The sequence below is a fragment of the Dendrobates tinctorius genome, unplaced genomic scaffold (genome assembly GCF_039654945.1).
Source record: "Dendrobates tinctorius isolate UK_male_01 unplaced genomic scaffold, ASM3965494v1 ptg000241l, whole genome shotgun sequence".
NCBI lineage: Eukaryota > Metazoa > Chordata > Amphibia > Anura > Dendrobatidae > Dendrobates > Dendrobates tinctorius.
The window spans coordinates 16,959,046-16,972,457 of NW_027361908.1; the positions used below are offsets into that span (position 1 = coordinate 16,959,046).

A 13,412-nucleotide genomic window follows, 5' to 3' on the forward strand; every position below is an offset into this window, starting at 1 on the left:
GTGAATGTAATCTAACTCATTTTCCTTATCTTTCAGGTTACATTGGGGGCTTATCTACAGCATTACAGAATGCTGTAGATAAGCCCCTGATAGCGGTGGCTGCATCTCATATCGGAAAAATGAGGTGACAGATTCCCTTTAAAGATCTGAAAATAACAATAGAAATTACCAACAATACCTGCAATGGAAAATGTATAGTTTCTATTAAGATACCACAAATTCCTCTTAGGCAGTACTTAACCCCTTAGTGACCAGGCCAAATTTTTAAAATCTGACCAGTGTCCTTTTATGTGGTAATAACTCTGGAACGCTTCAAGAAATCCCAATCATTTTGAGGGTGTTTTTTCGTCGCACATTGTAATTTATGATAATGGTAAATTTATGTTGATATTTTCTGTTTATTTATAAAAAAAAAAAATTCAGAAATTAATCAAAAATGTAAAAAAAAATTAGCAATTTTCAAACTTTGAATGATTATCCTTTTAATTCATACAGTCATACCACAGAAAAACATTAATTAATAACATTTCCTACATGTCTACTTTACATCAGCACCATTTGTAAAAAGTTCTTTTAGTTTTTAGGAGGGTCAAAATTGTAGCAGCAATTTTTCATTTTTTTTCAAGCAAATTTACAATTTATTTTTTTTGAAGGACCTATTCAGGTTTGAAGTGACTTTGGGGGTCCTATACAGTATATTGTTAAACCTCCAAAAATACCTTTTTTAAAAACAGCATACTTAAAACTGCTGTCAGGTAGTTTATTTACCCTTCAAGTGATTTTCAGGAACAAATGCAAAGTGGCATGATAGGAATGAAAAAGTGTATTTTTACCACTTACTGTATTTTTTGGATTATAAGACGCACTTTTTTCCTCCAAAAACATGGAGGAACATGGAGGTGCATCTTATAGAGAAACTAACTGGGTAGAAAGGCAAAATGAGCAATTGTAAATACATAGTGCCGTATAATATGATGGTTGCAATATACTAAGACCATAAAAACTTTTTTGAGAGTGCTTCTTCAAAGATTATATATTATTTATGGCAAGTCACAGGTGCTCTTTAAAAAGAGATCATGTTAAAATTAAAAGATTGATGTAATAAAAATACTCCTTTAAAGCAGACTGAGCACCGAGATCTCGATCTGCACTTGCGCAGCCTCCAGCGGCCATTTTCCCATAGGCCACCGCATTGCAGCAATGGAAGTCCTGGGCTCCACCGACATTTCACAAAATGTCGGTGGAGACCCCGCACCACCGAGCACCGCCGAACCTGTCACATCATCCTGGGATGGGAGTCAGATCATCGGACTACCGAACACCCCCTCTTCCCAGCCCAGTGCCAGCAGATACACCCGACTTCTGCTGCCGCCACACTTCTGGTAAGTACATTCAAACTATAAGACACACCCCCATTTCCCTCAAAATTTATTGGGAAAAAGTGTGTCTTATAGTCCGAAAAATAAGGTATTGATTTTATAATGAAAAATGTGCATAATGTGTATACAGTTCAATGACGCCTTCAATATCCCTTAAGCTTTTTAATTGATTTGGTGCATGTTTTGGTTGCCAATGACCTCATGGGCTAGAGAACATTTTTGCTATACAGTAATTTATGCCAATTTTGTCCTGTGAATAAAAGTAAATCTGTCGGTCTACTATACACCATATCCCTCTCACTAAGCTCCCCCCACTTTTCATATAATGAATGGAGCTGGTATGAAAATGCCAAAAAGTTGAGATATTTTTGCCCTAAAATTTTCAACATTTTATCGCCAATTTTCTGGTGTAAAGAACTTGATTAATTCTCCTATAAGTATATAACGTGCATCTGTAGCAAGCAGTGCTGCTGGTAGGAAGGGCAAACATGGAAATTGGACAGTGTGGTGCATGAAGACTACTGCAGATTAAAATGAACATTAAAAAAAACTTGGCTATATTAACCCCTTCCAGATATGGCCAATATCCACTTTTGCATTTCTGATTTTTGCCTTCTCTTCCTCCATGAGCCATAACTTTTTTTATTTTTCAGTTCACACAGACGTACTGTACCAGGGCTTGATTTTTGTGGTACGAGTTGTCATTTTGAAGGACGCCATTCCTTTTAACAAATACCGTATTGGATAATGGGAAATAATTCCGAGTGCAGTGAAATTGTCATAAATAAACCTGCAATTTTAACATTATTTTTTGGGTTTTATTTTCACGGTGTTCATTGTTTGGTAAAATTGACCTGGTCAGCATGCCTATGGTGATACCAAACTTGTCCAGTTTTTTAAAATATTTTAGTGGTAAAAAAAAGTTTTTGATTGTGTTGCCATTTTACAAGACTCCTAACATTTTAAATTTTCGGACGATTGAACTGTGCGAGGGCTTATTTTTTGTGGGGGGAGCAGATGCTTTTTTTTATAGATTTTTTTTAGATAGATATGACATTTTGATAGCTTTCTATTGTATTTTTTGGCAGCGGTAAAGGGACCCCCCAAAAAAATTCACAATTTTATCCTTCAAATTTTTTTCTGTTTATCAATCGGGTTAATAATAATAATAATAATCTTTATTTATATTCCGCAGCGCTTTAATTAATTTAATACTTTGATAAATCGGACTTCATACCAAATATGTTTATTCTTTTTCATATTTTTATTTTCAGTGGGGCAAAGGGAGGTGATTCAAATTTTTATGTTTTTTTGTTTTTACAACTTAATTTTTTTACCTTTCAGTGTTTATATTAGTCCCCTTGAACCTGTGGTCATCTGATCACCTACTTCAGTATTGCTGTATATGGGCGCAGACAGACATCCATATATCTCGCACAAGGATCGCATCGCAATCATCAGACTGGTCGTCTGCTCTCTTGACCTGAGCTCACTTCCTCCTTCGGCCTCACTCAATGGTCTTCTACATCCACCCATAAAGATGGCCACACACTGGACCTCATCTTCACCCGCCTCTGCTCCCTATCTAACCTCTCTAACTCACCTCCTCTCTCTGACCACAACCTGCTCACATTCTCTTCCCTCTTCACTCCATGTCTACAATCCCCACCCCACAAACTTTCACACCCTCGCAGGAATCTTAAACACCTTGACCTACACTCATTCTCTGAATCCCTCCTCCCTCTCACAGATATAAGTTCCTTACACAATGCAGATGACGCTGCTGCTCTATATAACACCACAATAGCTGTAGCTTTGGAATCCGCTGCCCCACTTACACATACCAAAACTCGCAAAATCAACAGACAGTCCTGGCACACCAGCCTGACCAAAGAGCTGAGGCGAGCTTCCAGGGCTGCTGAGCGCAGATGGAAAAGATCCCACTCCAACGAGCACTTCATCGCATTCAAACAGTCCCTCACTACTTTCAAGACCACACTCGCCACAGCTAAACAAACCTACTTCTCATCTCTCATATCCTCCCTGTCTCACAACCCTAAACAGTTATTCAACACCTTCAATTCTCTCCTCCGCCCCCCAGCACCTCCTCCCTCCCCACTCATCTCAGCTGAAGACTTTGCCTCATTTTTCAAGCAGAAAATTGATAACATCAGGGACAGTTTTGGTCAACAACCCCCAGAGCCCTTCCTCCCGACTTCCCAGCCCTCCACCTTCAAAACCAACTTCTCCACCATTACAGAAGATCGACTCTCCACTCTACTCTCAAGATCACATCTCACCACCTGTGCACTCGACCCGATCCCATCCCACTTCATACCAAACCTCACCACAGTCTTCATCCCAACCCTAACCCATCTCTTCAACCTATCACTAACAACTGGTGTTTTCCCCTCAAGCTTTAAACATGCCTCCATCACACCTATCCTCAAAAAGCCCTCTCTTGACCCATCCTCTGTATCTAGCTATCGCCCTATATCACTTCTCCCCTACGCCTCCAAGCTACTGGAACAACACGTCTACCTTGAACTGTCCTCCCATCTCTCTTCTTGCTCCCTCTTCGACCGCTTACAATCTGGCTTCCGGTCACACCACTCCACTGAAACTGCCCTTACTAAGGTCACCAATGACCTCTTAACCGCCAAGAGCAAGCGACACTACTCTGTCCTCCTCCTCCTGGACCTGTCGGCTGCCTTTGACACAGTGGACCATTCCCTATTATTACAGACCCTCCCATCCCTCGGCATCACAGACTTGGCCCTATCCTGTATCTCATCATACCTAACAGACCGGACATTCAGCGTCTCCCACTCACACACCACCTCCTCACCTCGCCCCCTATCTGTCGGAGTCCCACAAGGTTCAGTCCTTGGGCCCCTGCTGTTCTCTATTTACACCTTTGGCCTAGGACAGCTCATAGAATCTCATGGCTTTCAGTATCATCTTTACGCTGATGACACACAGATCTACATCTCTGGACCAGATATCACCTCCCTACTAAACAGAATCCCTCAATGTCTGTCCACTATTTCATCCTTCTTCTCCGCTAGATTTCTGAAACTCAACATGGACAAAACAGAATTCATCATCTTTCCCCCATCTCACGTGACCCCCCCTACGAACCTATCAATTACAGTAAATGACTGCCCACTCTCCCCAGTCCCACAAACTCGCTGCCTCGGAGTAATCCTTGACGCTGATCTCTCCTTCAAACCACATATCCAAGCCATTTCCACTTCCTGCCGACTTCAACTCAAAAATATTTCACGAATCCGTTCATTCTTCACCCAAGAATCTGCAAAAACCCTAGTCTATGCCCTCATCATCTCTCGCCTTGACTACTGCAACCTCATGCTCTGTGGCCTCCCCTCAAACACTCTCGCACCCCTCCAATCTATTATAAACTCTGCTGCCCGACTAATCCACCTGTCCCCCCGCTATTCCCCAGCTTCTCCCCTCTGTCAATCCCTTCACTGGCTCCCAATTGCCCAGAGACTCCATTACAAAACCCTAACCATGACATACAAAGCCATCCACAACCTGTCTCCTTCATACATCTGTGACCTCGTCTCCCGGTACTTTCCCGCACGCAACCTCCGATCCTCACAAGATCTCCTTCTCTACTCCCCTCTTATCTCCTCTTCCCACAATCGCATACAAGATTTCTCTCGCGCATCACCCCTACTCTGGAACTCTCTACCACAACATATCAGACTCTCACCTACCATCGAAACCTTCAAAAAGAGCCTGAAGACCCACCTCTTCCGACAAGCCTACAACCTGCAGTAACCACTGATCGACCAAACCGCTGCACGACCAGCTCTACCCTCGCCTACTGTATTATCACCCATCCCTTGAAGATTGTGAGCCCTCCCGGGCAGGGTCCACTCTCCTCCTGTACCAGTTATGACTTGTATTGTTTAAGATTATTGTACCTGTTTTTATGTATACTCCTCCTTACATGTAAAGCGCCATGGAATAAATGGCGCTATAACAATAAATAATAATAATAATAATAGCTAGACAGCTGCAGAGATAAATACATGCTATTGAGTTCAGGTCAGGAGAGTAGACAGCCAATCCAAGGACTGTGATGTGATCCTTGTGCAGAGTACTACAGCCGTCTGTCTCACAATCACAGTCTCCTTTGACTCCCTGCTACAGACTAGGTTTTAACAGAGGTCTATGATGGCAGGCACAAGAGTCTTCGACAGACCCCCGGCTTTCATAGCAACTCAAACACCTTGAGGGGTAGTCAATGGGCACACAGAATGATGCACCTCCATGCCAGCGCACTGAATGTGACAAGCAGCCATTATCTGCAAGGCATGTGGAGGGTTCAGTCTGTGAGCCTGCTTCAGGCCGGAGTCACACTAGCGAGAAATACGGACGACTACTATGCGAGAAAAAAAATCGCATAGCACTCGTCCCAATGTTAATCTATAGGGCAGCTCCCATCATCTGATTTTTTTCTCGCCCGTATTATACGTATGCTGCTATTTGCACCGTATTACGACCGAGACTCGCAAATGCAAGTCTATGGTTGCAAGAAAAAAACGGAATATTAACCTATGAGCCACTGCTAAAGGCAATGGGAATAGAGAGGCTAAGTGCCAGAAAAGGTGCATCTTATAGATGCACCTTTTCTGTGGTGGTTGGGGGCAGATGTTTGTAGCCAGGGGGGTCAATAACCATGGTCCCTCCCTAGGCTATTAATATCTGCCCTCAGTCACTGGCTTTCCCTCTCTGGCGGAGAAAATACCGCGGGAGCCCATTAAATTTTTTTCAACGAATTTACCCATTAGTATAACGCCTACATGTCCCAAATTTTACACACATACACTAATCTAATTATTAGTCAGAGACATATATAAAACTAAATGAAATTTAATGGTTTACTGTATGTAAACCATGTGTCATTTCATGCCGGGTTCTGTTATGATTTTACAGAAGCCGGCAATTGATTTAGCGGCTATTATGCTACGTAGAACTCTATGAACTATAAATAAATATATACATATATTCTATGTGTTTATATCTATTCTTTCATTTGTGTTTTAAAACCTGTCATTGGGCTCCATTATATGTCCATTTTGCAAGCGGGCGAGAAAATCTCGCCATACGGATGTCACACGGATGCTTAGATACGAGAAAATTGTATCCTCGCATTACAATCGGATGACATACATATCACTGTTCATGAAACATTTGTGCGATTCTGGTCCGTGAAAAACGGACCCTTTTTTTATACATTGTGTGTGACTCCAGCCTCATATAACAACTCTTGACTTGCGACTTGCACTGTGCATGTATGATGGATTTCAGGAAGGGATTAAATATAGTGTGGTGGTATTAATTAGGGGCAACAACAGGTTATGGTAGTAGTATGATTGCTTTTTAAGGCACACACATTTTACACAGGTTTTTTTTAATGGTCAAAGATGCTGCTGCCAGATGTTACTTTAAAGTCTTTGGTAATATACAATAAAGTCTACATATTCAAAGCCTAGGTCTTTAGTTACTTATGGTATGCTGTTTATTTTTTTTATTTTAAACACAAATAGTTCTGGAATGGTTTAGTTTCAGGTGGCAATTTTCTAGTCTAGTAATAGGTAGCATGCAAATGAATATTATAGTGTCATATTCGCTGTTACATAACCGTATATATTATGGACGCAGATAAATATAGAATCAAGTCTGAACAATTCCTTACTCTTGCCATTACTATATAAGCAGGCAGGAAAAATGAAATCATGGTTCAAAAAAACCAAGACAAACAAAGGCTCATGAGACCTATTAAAATACAGGAACAACTGTCTGTCTAGATTGAAGTCCAATTACATTCTGCAGAGCCAGTTTTATCTCGAGGATTAACCGATTAAATCAGGTTTTCAGATAAAATGATCTACCAATTGATATAATTCCATTAGATTTCTTGGCACTTGTGATGTTAAACCTGTGACAGATGTGAAATGGAATTGGATGAACTTTCCCAAGATGACTAGAACATTTCATGAACCATGACAGTGAGATCGTTCTCCTTCTCACTAACAGCAGGTGAATGTTCTATGTGTAAATACTATTTCACCATCACTTCATCAATGCAAATTTCATAAACTGTTAATGAGCTTCTCCCCACCTGGCCAGGACGAGCGGAAGAAATAGGCTTTTTTTGTAGTACGACATTTAAAGATCTGTCGGTTCTTCGCAATCAATCAGCAATAAATATATAAGGCCTGTTTCACACTTCAGTTTTTTTTACGTGTCAAAATCCGCCAGTTTTAGAAAAAAACGGATCCGCACCTTTTTTTGCAGATCCTTTTTTTTTTTTCCCCATACACTTAAGGCCCCGTCTCACTAAGCGATCTCGATAGCGAGATCGCTGCTGAGTCACAACTTTTGTGACACAACAGCGATCTCACCAGCGAGATCGCTGTGTGTGACAGCGATCAGCGAGCGGCCCCCCTGCCGGTATCGCTGATCGCTCTGGGAAATCTCTGGACATTTCTTTGGTCGCTGGTCTTCCGCTGGCCAGCACGCATCGCTGCGTGTGACAGGCGGGAGACCAGCGATCAGGTGTAAAAAATAATTAAAAAAATAAAAAATATAGTTATTCTCACCTTCCGACGTCCCGTTCAGCCATCCTACCTCTCTCCATGCTCCGGTCCCAGTGATCCTTTGCACGAATGACCACGAGACTTTGTTATTCCTCGAGACCGTGACATCTTGCGGTCATTCGTGCAAAGGATCACTGGGACCGGAGCATGGAGAGAGGCAGGATGGCTGCGTGGGACGTCGGAAGGTGAGAATAACTATATTTTTTATTTTATTCTATTTTTTACAGGGATGGCCAGCGATGCCGGGCGCTCGGCATCGCTGTGCTGATCGCTGGTGAAGCTGTCTGTGTGACAGCTCACCAGCGATCACATAGCGACTTACTAGCGATCCTAACACCTTGATATCGGTGTCAGTGTGACGGGGCCTTTACATTAGCGGCGGATTTTGACTGATTGTCGTCCGTTGCATCCATTTTTGATGGATCCGTTTGAATTGTAGAGTCTCCTGGGCGAAGCAGACGGACTATATAATGTTTTTTTGTAGTGGCAGACTGCTATTATGAAGTGTGCATGCCCGGGAGATTTGCTCTGACAAGCATTTTCCCCTCAATAGCGTTCTGGAAGCGGCGTAAAATCTCTTCTCTCTCTCTCTCCTCCTTTTCCAGACCACGGTTCCTTTAAATTTCCTGTCCTTTGCAACTTCAGCGGATCCGTCCAAAAAATGGTCCGGTGACAGCCGTTTGTTGCAAAACGGAGACGTATCCGTTTTTTTTTTTAATTCTTGGCGGATTTCAACTGAAGACAAAAAACAGAAGTGTGAAAAAGGCCTAAGCAATAATTTAGCAAACAGTCTGTTGAAGATATTTTACATACGGTCCAAATGCAGATCTATGACCCCAATTCATCAAGACTAGCGTTTTCTACACCAGACCTGACAAAGTATGCACTGGAGTAAGATTTCACAAATTCATTTAGAGGTGGGTGTCTCTTAATGAAGTTGGCATTTTGCCACAAAGGCACTGTTCATGGTCAACTGGTAGCCCCAAAATGGCTACTACAAACAGGCTTGGGGCTAGCTACTCCATTTCTCAGATTCCAGTTGTCCTGGCCCCTTTATAACCTATATAGGTATCTTGACTTACACGGGGAACCCTAGGTTGGGCCACGGAGTCAGCTGATCCTTGGTGTTGCAGGCTGGCAAGAAGAAGAGTCAGGTAGCTGGGTCAGAACCAGTAGGAAGAGGAGGTACAAAATTGTCAGGTAGGAGAAACGTCAAAAACCTAATCAAGATCAGAGAATGGGCTAGGTCAGAATGAATAAACAGAAGCACAATACAAATGTTAGCCAGGCAGCACAACAAATGACTGGCAGTGGGAACTGACTCTCAGGGATTTATATGGTGAGCAGCCCAACCCTGTGCTGATAGCAGCAGGAACCCCAAACTAACAGGATTAACCCCATAGCTTCTGGACTGGCTAAAGCCAGAAGTCCCAGGAATAAAACAGGACTACACTCCCTGACAGAAGTTATGTCGCTTATCCATGTTATGTAAATAAAAGCTTATAACCTGACGTTAAATTCATCCATTGGTTGTATAAATTATTATTTTGAAAGCTGAAACCGTCTGAAATGTGGTTTAGGTTAACAAAATTAATAGGCATCAATGCTGAAATATTGATCAATATTGATCATTTAATGGACACAGAATGGTCAGACAAAAGTTTTGTCGGCCACAGAAAGTAATGTGATATTCAAACAAATAATTAACTTAAAATACAAATATCTGTTGCATAACATTGGTGAGTGAAGTTGTGGTGCTATTAGAGTCATATTTAATATCTTGTGTGACATTAATGAGCTTGAAGGACTGCCTCCATGTGGTTCAACAATGATTCATACAATTTATTAATGAAGTCATCAGGAATAGCAAAGAATGTAGTCTTACATGCCTTAAAAAGTTCATCTAGATTCTCTTGTTTTGTCTTCCAAGCTTCCTCTTTCATCCTACTCCAAACATGCTCAATGATGTTCATGTCTGGTGACTGGGCTGGCCAGTCCTTGAGCACCTTGATCTTTTTTGCCTGGAGGAGCTTTGTTCTAGAGATGGATGTATGAGATGGAGCACTATCCTGCTGCAGAATTTGACCCTTTTTATGATTTGGAATATAAAAGGTAGCTAATACTTCTTGATATTTTAGGCTATGGATATTGCCTTCCACCTTGCAAATGTTTTGCACACCCCCATACTGAATGTAACCCCAAACCTTGATCTTTTGACCACCAAATTTAACTGTTTTCTGGGTGTATTTTGGATCCATACGGGCTCCAGTAGGTCTCCTGCAGTATTTGCGGTGGCTGTGGTGTAATTCTACTGAAGATTCATCAGAGAAATCCACCTTCTGCCACTTTTCCAGCATCCATCTGTTTAGCAGGATGTGGGACTTTGCAAATGCCACATGGTTTTTTATTTGCCTTTTCTTTAGTGCTGGCTTCTGGGCACTGATTCGACCATGGAAGCCATTTTGAGACAGAATCCTACAAACTGTTCTAGTTGACACAGGGACTTGAGGTGACCAGGACTGTGGGAGCTCTGCTGCAGTGGAAGAGGGGCTTGCTTTGGATTTTCTAACCAACAAACGTTCCTCCTGAGCAATTGTCTGGCGGGGTCTGCCGGACATGGCCTTGTCAAACTCATCTCCAGTCTCTTCGAATCTTTTTTTAATTCTTTGTACTTGACGCTGAGACACATTAAAGGTGCCGGCCACCTCTGCAGTGGATCTGGTCTTTAGCCTCTTAATAATCCAGGCTTTGGTCGCAGGGTGGATTTTTAGCATGTTGTCAGAGCTCAAGTTGCACCTCAAGTGAAGGTCTGTGGTGCTGGGTTTCTTTTTATACACACCCACTAATTAACCAATCATTTACTGAGCACAGGTGAGGATGTAAACTAGGATTGGGTGCATTATATGACCAGGCAACAAAACTTTTGTCTTGCCAAAATCTGACCATTCTGTGTCCATTAAATTATCAATATTTCTGCATTGATGCCAATTTATTTTCTTAACCTAAACGACATTTCAGAGGGTTTCAGCTTTCAAAAGAATAATTTATACAACCAATGGGTGAATTTAAAGTCAGGTTATAAGCTTTTATTTACATAACATGGATATAGCCACATAACTTCTGTCAGGGAAAGTACTGAACAGTCACTCAACGTCAGCCAACAAGTGAAGCAGGAGTAGTGGGGACAGGGACACGCACGGATGTCACATCTTTCAGCTTCAGAGCACTACTGTAAAAATTGTATTCCACTCATGGGTTAAAAAAAAGGCCATGTGTGCATTTCGTGATAAATATTACAGGCTACGGGTACTAAATTCTATGATGGGACTTTGGCTGCCTCTGGATCAACATGTCAGGTGGCAGACTGAATTCAATGACTTCTGACTTCCTCCATATATGTCGTAATTTACTCCACTTTTTGCATGTAAATTATGATGAATTTGTCAGCTGCATTTAGCTATTCCCACTCGGGCTAAACTTTACCCACTTTATGCCAGGACTGGGGTACAAATGCCAAAACTTTCAAAATTGTTGCACTAATTACTAGTGTGCAAAAATTTTGCAACATTGCCCCTATTGGTCAAACCAGCAGTAAATTAGGTTTCCAGTACCATCTCTATGCTGATGACACCCAATTATACAGCTCTTCACCTGACATCACTCCCAGTTTAATACAAACTACCAAGGATTGTCTCTCCGCTGCCTCTAACATCATGTCCTCCCTCTATCTGAAACTGAATCTCTCCAGAACTGAACTCCTTGTGTTTCCTCCCTCTACTAACCTACCATTACTAACTTTTCAGTTTCTTTGGAGGGTTCATTCATAACTCACTCGCTGTGTTGGTGTCATATTTGACACACAACTTTCCTTTATTCCCTATATCACATCACCCATTCGCTCACGTCATATTCACCTTAAAAACATCTCAGAATCCGACCTTTTATCAATGACAAAAACTCTCACTGTCGCTCTTATTCACTCTCGTCTGGACTACTGCAACTCTGTTCTGATCGGTCTCACTCTAACCAAACTTTCTCCTCTCCAATCCATCCTGAATGCAGCTGCCAGGGTCAAGTTTCTGTCAACTCGCTTCACCGATGCCTCCACTATGTGCCAGTCACTGCACTAGTTACCCATTCGCTACAGAATACAATATAAACTCATCTCTTTCACCCACAAAGCTTTCAGGGATTAATCCGGGAAGATGTGTTTCCATGCAAAACTAAAAAAAACAACCTGCGTGTAGTATGAAAAACCGAGGCTGTGCTAGTTGCTTAATAGTATGCATATGTGTTTCTTGCTTGTGTACTGTAGATTGTGGGAGTTGAACCGAATTGAATCACTTATAGTATTGTTAGCACGTACTGTATTTGTTTACTACTATGAGACATTTCATATGAAACAGACACAGAAAGCGTTCAGATCTGCTATACACTACATAATGCCACGATAGATTGGGTATAAAAAGCGATTCTCTACTCTGAGACTGAAAAATGACCATATATTTAACATTGATAGTCACGCTACCTGTGCCTGCTGTTTGCCTCCGGCTACTTCCTCAGCTTCCATGATGGCAACCTCAGTGGCATGGGAAGTGCAGTGGTGAGTCAAACCCTCATGTCTGTTGCCTTTGTTTTGCTGTGGGAGAGATAAAACAGGGTGGGGTGATCTAGACTTACCACTGCACTCCCAATGCCAATAAGGCTGCCATCTGGGGAACAAGAATGCCAGTCTGACCAGAGGAGGCAGCTGGGGGTAACCGGAGGGCACCAGGTAGGACGACTCTACATGAGAAATATATTATTTTTCAGTCCTGGAGTAGTAATAACACTGCCAAACATAAGATGTGCCAGTTGTTAATAATTTGCAAGTTCCAACTTTACATGTTTCAAAATAAGATAAGAAACAAATGTAACGTGTTCCCCTTTCACTATAAAAGTACTAATTAGATGGTTGCTAAGAGACCACTGTGGTTACATACAAATAACACGCCTCACACCTCCAAGTGTGAAAATCTCAGCTCTATGCTAAAATTGTACCTTTGTGTAATGCAGAAGAAGCTTGTGCTTGGCTCGGCTTGCTCTATACAGCGATGTTTTCTGCATTTGTGGGTGAAAAACCCAAATAGCCACAAATATTAGACTATATGATGGGATGCTCAAGTGTGTAAGAATGCATTATATTAGACTCTTCTCTGAATCAAAGTTTGAACTAACCACTGACGCAGAATCTGAAGGAATACATGTGGAAATAACACTTCAAAGCCACGGTAAACAACAGGAATACACTCCAGCCAAGATGCACCAAAATGAATCACATAGTACATGATTTGGCCAAGCTTGTGTTAAATGACATTCTGTAACTGGAACCAGGGAAATCCTGAAAGGGAATCTGTCA

The 13,412-nt window shown here is 41.8% G+C and overlaps 1 protein-coding gene across 7 annotated transcripts in view; it reads right to left on the reverse strand.

The window, feature by feature from the left end:
- PPFIA2 (PTPRF interacting protein alpha 2) overlaps positions 1-13,412 on the reverse strand; it is a 592,307-nt gene that overhangs the window by 324,236 nt on the left and 254,659 nt on the right. The window contains exon 1 of one of the 7 annotated variants that reach the window (XM_073556982.1): positions 12,543-12,564. The exons of the other annotated variants lie outside the window; for them this stretch is intronic. The gene's annotated coding sequence lies outside the window, so the exon portion shown is untranslated. Of the gene's footprint in view, positions 1-12,542; positions 12,565-13,412 lie in introns of those variants that run through there. 7 annotated transcript variants of the gene reach the window in all.